Source organism: Echinops telfairi, unplaced genomic scaffold (assembly GCF_000313985.2).
Source record: "Echinops telfairi isolate 266 unplaced genomic scaffold, ASM31398v2 ScPeMD7_5592;HRSCAF=6446, whole genome shotgun sequence".
Taxonomy (NCBI): domain Eukaryota; kingdom Metazoa; phylum Chordata; class Mammalia; order Afrosoricida; family Tenrecidae; genus Echinops; species Echinops telfairi.
In genome coordinates, this window is record NW_022109491.1 from 44,898,464 (window position 1) to 44,906,049 (window position 7,586).

Below are 7,586 nucleotides of genomic sequence, written 5' to 3' on the forward strand. Positions count from 1 at the left end.
GCTATATCCCTTGACAGCCAGGCACTATCTGCTTTCTTCTCCACATTTGTTTATGCGCCCATTTGTCTTCAGTGATCATGTCAGGAAGGTGAGCAACACGAAATGCCAGGCTATCAGAACAAAGTGTTCTTGCGTTGAGTTAGTACTTGAGTAGAGGCCCAATGTCCATCAGCTACCTTAATACTAGACCTATAAATATATGCACTTTATATTAAGTAAAAGTGATAATCATAAGATATAAACATCTACTATAACAATAAGAGAAACATTAATGAAGCTTGAACAGACTTTGTAGATGTCTTAATGGCCCTATGGATGGAATAGTCTTAGATGAACACTTAAGGTCAAATTACCCAGACACTATATCTGTCCTAGAGAAGTTAAAAAAGTCATAGAAAACAAAAATGAAACAATTTTAGAACTGTTAGGGTGAAGAACAAAGCAAACATGGCACATAGGTAAGCTAACTACAAATAGGAAGTAAGTATCGATTACATGACTGCCCATGAAATTGTCAATAATGATCTGAGAAATGATGAAGCATAAGTCTTTTAAAGATAATGTGCTTTGGTAAGTCTAATTTATCCTTTAATGGAAACCATGTATTCAAAGAATGAATCAGATTTTCAAACTATTAATAATTTTTTCTTTCCAAACAGAAAAAAAACCCACCATAATTCTTTGTTAATACTATTTAATATTAATATCCCCCTTAAGAACTCAATTAATTAAACTTTCAATCAGATAAGTAAAGTGTTAGTTAATCATATAGTGTGTTAGTCTGGGTTGACTAGAGAAACAAATTCATAGACACTCATGTGTGTATAAGAAAGAGTTTTATCTAAAGAGTAATTTACATTAAGAAAACATCCCAGCCCAGTCCAGATCAAGTTCATAAATCCAACATTAGCCCATATGTCCCATACCAATCTCTAAAGTCTTCTTCCGACTCAGGAAATACATGCAATGACACCAAATGCAGGAAGACCAGTGTGTGGGATGTCTTGTGGATCCAGTGGCATTGTACACATCTCAGCGCTGGCAGGGGGTCTCCTCGTGGCTCCTCCGGCTGAGGGCACTAGTGTAGTTCTGTGTGTCTTGTCAGCTGCAATGTCTCCCAGGGAGTGAGCATGTGTCCTGCCTCCATTGAGCTCTATCTCCATGTGCTTCCAAATGAGGTCATCAAGCTGCAATCTGATCGACAAGCCAAACTCCACTTGATAACCAGGTTGTAAAAAATGTCAAAATGTAAATATTTTAAAGAATAAAAGAAAGCTAAATTTAGATAAAATAAGGAGAAAAAGCTTAAAAGTAGTTAAACGTTCTATCTCATGGTACATAGATAATTTAAATATTTTAAGTGATTAGCTAATATTAAAACTGACTTGATAGGTAGTTGTTATAATTAGAAGTTCAAAAATTATATGTTTTTGGAAAGATATCTATATTTGAGTCTGCTAAATAATGTGTTTATTTTACCTAATTTTAAAGGGTTATTATAAGATATATACAAGAAAAAAGTTTGATTAATGATAAATCTTTATGTGGTAGTTGCATAATCTGTTTTTCCCTCTAGACTTCCCTCTTGGGAGAAACAACAATCTATAATATTTAATTCTAGAATTCTAGATTCTAAGGTTAATATACACATAAGTATTAATCTATCAATATACCTATCAAAATGAACAATTTCACTCATTTTTCATTGTGAAGTTCAGCTCTAGTTTGTCCTCCATGGGGGAACTATCAAGCTCCAGACCCACGTGGTTTGGAAGGATCTAGAGGTAAGCCACGTTCACACATACTCACACACACACTCTCGCACGCAGCAGCAGACAGTTAAGCCACAATTTTACTAAAGCATAGAGTCAATTCAAAAGAAATGAGGCAGATCCTTCTTGAGAGGTGGAAAGGACGCCTTAAACAGATAAAATACACGCTGCTCCAGGAGTTAAAAGCGGGTGCCCTCTCGTTTTGTTTTTTTTTCACTTTTTCACTTCTAGTTTTTAAATGGTCCTTTCAAGGGTGGATATTCTGCAGGTGGTCAAGCACCTTTCTGATGAGGTGCTCAGTTCCTTTTTGCATCTCATGCTTCATTTCTTTTAAATCTGTCTCGGCTGTGGCTCTGGTTCAGCATGTTTCAGAATTATCCCCAGGTCCAGGCCCTTGTTAGGAATTCCCCAGGGCCTGGTATTTACCACGCCTGTTCTCACAGGGTCCTTTGATCCCTCTCAGCAGGCAGGGCAGAAGTCCCTGTTCCGTCTCTAACGCTTTGAGTTCTTTCCGGAATGAAATGAAGCCCTATCAGGCTACTTCCTTCTGTTAGGAGCTGACGTTGCCCTCGGAGTCTGCTCTCTTCTTGACTTTTATTCTTTATCTCTTTGCCTCCTTGGGGTAAAGGAACAATCAAACAGCAAGTAGAGTGGTCTCTACCGAAGGTGGCTGCAGCCTATCAATGTCTTGCAAAGGAATTGGCTGATACCTGCCCAAATTCGTCATCTTTATATGGATCCACGGAAGCCTGGAAGACACAAACTTTATTAGAGCGTTAAACAGGCACGGGCAAAAAATGAGACTAGGATTCCCAACGACTAGAAGAGTAAGCGCCAGTTCAGGAAATGAAACTAGAGTATATGGATTCCCACAGACTGTTTCTACCAAGCTAACCACAGAGACAGATTCACCACACGTGCTTTTGCTGAGCTGGCAGTGATGAAGAAAAGTGGTAGGGAGACTTTATAGTCACTTTAACCGCTCATCTCATGCTTCCAAGTATAAGAGAGAGAAGGAATTATTGACAAGAGACTGAGGTCACCTTTGATGGAAGAACAGTTATGCTGCACCCTGAAGTACTCGAAGGTGTGGGTGTTTGTTCTTTCTGCTGATTGCACTGACTAAAATGTAGCTATCTTTAGAGTCCAGGTGGATTGGCTTTGTTCTGTTTCTCAGAAACCGACAAGATTTTTTACCAATCAACTGAAACTGTATGGTTAAGTTACTTTCCTCTATTCCCCCTCGGTCAAGTTTAAGCAAAGACAACTGGCAGCAGTCAGTAAGGACCGCTTCCTTCAGACCTACGTATTTCTTATACTGTCATCTTTCCCTTATAATGATCCCATCACTCCTCTTTTCTCGTTAATGTCTCTCTAAACAACTTCCTGCATACCTCCAAGTTTCTTGCATCATCTTTCACATTCGGGGACAGGCAGACTTAAGCCGGAACTGCTGCTCTTTCTTCTATTCAACTCCTTATCTGAGTTCGGCAAACTCCACCTACTCGGACTTTCTGCAACTACGGTAGCCATCTAAATTCTTCTCTCCTGCTAGTCAATACAAGCCAGACAATCTCTGAATGTGAAAATTCTACCACTTTTAACTAAATGTCAGCAAAAGGTTACGTTGTTCTTTGGGGGACTCCTTCTTAAACATTTTCTCTGTTCATGCAAGCACTAGCCCTAAAGCAGCCACTTGCGAAGGGACAGGAGGTGGCAGGTGTCTCCCCCAGCTGTCAGGGTTAAGTCCATTTAACTTCTCTGCTTGGGATTTTGCTTTGTAACGAGTTTTCAGCCGGTCCGTTGGCCTCCCTCTTCCCCCCACCTGAAATTGTTCTAGGTGCAAGTATTCCTTGATCCACGACAAAAATGGCTTCCTGGCTTTTTAAATGCTGATGGTGGCCTTTTCTTTCTGACTCATTATTTGAACTTTTATCTTATTATTATTATTTTCTCCTTACCACTTATTTATTTATTGTTTCTATTGGGTTTTCCAGTTTGTAAAGCATAGAAGGAGGAGATGCAAAGATAATCACTGATACAAGGGTTACAAGGGAACGTCGGAGTGGAAGGTGAGAGATAGGGAGAGTGAGGGGTTGGGGAAGCAAGTAATGCATGTGGGAGGGGGTAGGGAGCACTAGAACTGACTGAACACGCAACTTATTTTAAAAGCAATTTAACCATGAATAAATAAAAGGAGAAAGTGTTCTGGGCTCTCCTCTTTGCCTTGGACTATTTTGTTGAGTAATTCACAGGTTTAATCTGAATGTCTTTCATTCTATCTATAAGAAACGTTTGCGTGTAATTTTGAATAGCCCTCCTCTTAATTGAAAGTTCGCTGGAATTTATATTGCTGCGAAACAGACTCCACAGAACGAGAGAGAAGCTGGTGTCTGCAGCTTGCTCATCCAAGACCATCCTACATCTGCTGCTTAGAAAAACGTGTTCTCAGTGGTCAGCTCTGGCAATTTGCTTTGAGAGGGATGAGTAGTCTTGGGGAAGATGTTTCTCAGAGGATTAGATTGTAGAGACTTGGGCACAAGTTTTCTTGATATTTACTAAGGAGCAAAAAGGCTTGTACATAAGGTACTTCACTCCATTGGCCCTCCTTTTGACAAAATAAATCTAATTGAAAGATGATACTGTTAAGTCAGAGATCTTTTGGGTGGCCAGGCCTCAAAATCTCCAAGTTGCTATGAGGACCAGGTGGTGCTACAAAAGAAAATTATTTTCTTCCGTGTCAGGCTGTCTACACATACCTCCAGGGTATTTTCCTTCCAGTGTTTCAGCAGGTATCCCAAAGGGCTGTGGTTAGGCACTGGTGTGTTTTGTTTCATTTGTTACTTGTTTTGAAAGACAGAGGTGTCGATAGGCCTCAGGCACTGGCATCTGAGTGACAAGACTCTACCACAAACTACAATCAGTAGAGGTACCAGGAACATCTCCCTGATAGCTCCCTGACCTCTATCTGAAAAGTCTACACTGCCTCCCAAGTGGGTCCTTCCTAGACCTCAGACCAGTTAATTCTCAATGCCTTCTCACCCCTCTTCCACGGCCGTTTCCTCTAATTGGGGCAAAACCAGCAGTCAGGTATAAATGATATTTCTTAGTTTCTTCATAATATTCTTAAGCAGAGTCTGTTAGATTTCTACAAATGTCCACCAGCTGCACAGAGGTTTCAAAAGCCCCTAACTGGGAGTTACCCTCAAGATTTCCATAATGGATGGCTTATTTTCATGCACTTTGTAGTTCCTGGATGTAAGGCCATGCTCCTCGCTATATAAAAACAAACAAACAGGTAGACTTAAGCAGTTTCTATGCCTAATGACAGGCTAATTATTTCAAAATGTTAGTACAGCCAACATTTGTAGTGTTGAGCTTTCTTTAAGGCTGCATTTGAGCTTTCTTTAAAGCTACAACAATTGAAAGTAACTCCTTTGGGATGAGTGAGTCCAACCCCTGGCAGTCTGTCAGATGAACTCAAAAACAGCCAGGGCTTCTAATGGAGCCCTCCTGAGTCATGCGATGAAAGCCTTTGGTAACTCGCTTACTGCAAAGCTCCCAGAGCAAGCAGCATCCGGGCTGCCTTGGCCACCACTTGACAAGTCTTGTAGGGTATTTTGCACCCACAAATTGACAAACTGAGAAATCTGGAAGAGGAGTTGCAGCTGCTCTCATCTCCTCTCGAGGGACCCCTGTCATGGCCAGTGAAGGCGCTGCCATTTGGATTTGAAGGCTTCCCAGACATTACCCCCACAAGAAGTGTCAGCTTTGCCCACACTTACTCTTAACTTGTCTCGGAATGCACTCTTCCCTGACATGGTGGGGTAGGGAGGTTGGCACTAATAGTGACCCACTGATTGTACCTGGGTGTACCATAACTATTCTCAGATCATGGTCAAGTGGATTCATACACAATCTAAGTTAGTGTCCTATTCTTTAGACATGACACCCCCACCCCCCTGCCCCATAAACACTATGGGGAGCCCAGGGAGCGCTGCCTTTCTTCAGACCAGAGAAGGGTTCCCCCCCATCCCCGCCTCCCGCACAATCTAGCTGACAGAGAGTGAAGAAGAAGGGTAGGGGGAAGAGGGAACCGAACGGAAATGAAAACGCACCAAACAAAATTTAAGTATAATTGTTGGGAAGACAAGTTAATTTCCCCACGGCTTACCTCTGCAGCCACGCACAAACCTGACCACGAAGATGAATGACAGATGCAGAGGAGGCTTCTGTAGATTTTTATCTCCATCCCACACCGGTCCCCCCATGTGACGTTCAAAGCTGGATGGTCATCCAGAGGGGAATGAACAAACTCCAGTTCCATGTGCTTTGTAAGGGTCTAAAGATAAGCTGCACTCTCTCAAACACACAGCACACCGCAGGAAATAGTTACGCCACCGTTTCATGGGATCTCTTCAAAAGAAATGAAGCAGGTCCTTCCGGTGAGGTGACAAGGCCACCTTAAGCAGAGATAAGACACTTCACTCCAGGAGTAAAGTAGGGATCTTGTCTAGAGGAATCCTTCCAGTTTTTAAATGGCACTTTCCAAGACGAGGGAGTTGCTGCTCTACAGATAGGAAACTTTCGGATGAGTTGCTCAGTTAGCCGTTGGGTCTCATGCATCACTTCTTTCAAATCTATCTCAACTGCAGCTCTGCTTCAGCAGGTTTTAGAATGACCTCTGGGTATAGTCCTGTGTCGGGTTGTGAACCAGGTCCTGAATTCAAGGTGAAGGTACTTACCAGCCCTGTTCTCACAACGTGCTTGGTTCATTCCCTCAGCAGGCGGAGCAGGAGCCCCTGTGTCGACTCTAACATTCATAATATAAAACAATGCAATTCACCAGCTCGTACGTGTTATAAGATCAACAATTCACAAGCACACACATGCTAGAAAATCAAAACTGAGTTCTTTAAAAATACACATTTTTAAAAGTTTATAATACTGTCCAGAGGTAAGAACTATTTTGGGTTTTTTTGGTTTGGTTTTAAGCTTTCCTTCTAAGGCCTTGTCATGTCAAAAAACTAATTGCTTTCTCTATAGTGCACTCTTGGAAGGGAATATCTAACCACAAATTAGAAAAAGAGCAGTTTGTTAATGGAGAGAGGGGGGAAATTTAATTCAAAATAGATTACTCTTAAGCTTGAGCAAGCACTCCATTTCTAGCTCAAACACAAGGTAAAGTTTTCATTCAAAGCAGGCACTCTCTTGTGTGAAAGTCAAATGTCCAATCGTTAACAACTTAGAAGGTCACTCACTGCCCATGTTTTCCCGTCTGATATTTTCTGTTATGATTAACAACATTCGCAAAACAGCACAAACATTCAAAGGAAGCTACATAATTTAAAACTGTTTCATCCAGATTAACCCATTTTAAAACTACTGATTACAGAATTTTGTATAGCTGATAAGGTTCTTGGTGCAAAAAATACTATTATGAAATGCAGGTTGTGGCTTTTAAGAGGCTACTGCTAGTTAGATCTTCAAGCTTCTGATGTTGAATATTTAATCTCTTTAAGTTCTTTACTTTCTTGACTCGTGTGTGATAGCCCAGCAAATTCCTAAGAATTAACATCAATATTCAGTTTTTTAGGATATTTCATTGTTTAAAAAATTTTTTTGTAATAAAATTATGTATATTTTTTAAAAACCTACTTATTCTAAAAGCTCTTTGGTAATGGAATGCCAGTTTCCACTGTAGGAGAAGGAAAAAAAAGACATTCTATCTTACCAAGGAGTCACGTGTCAAAATAGAATTATAACCTGTGTCCTCAGTTGTTTTTGAGTGAAACCACTCCAAATATGGACAAA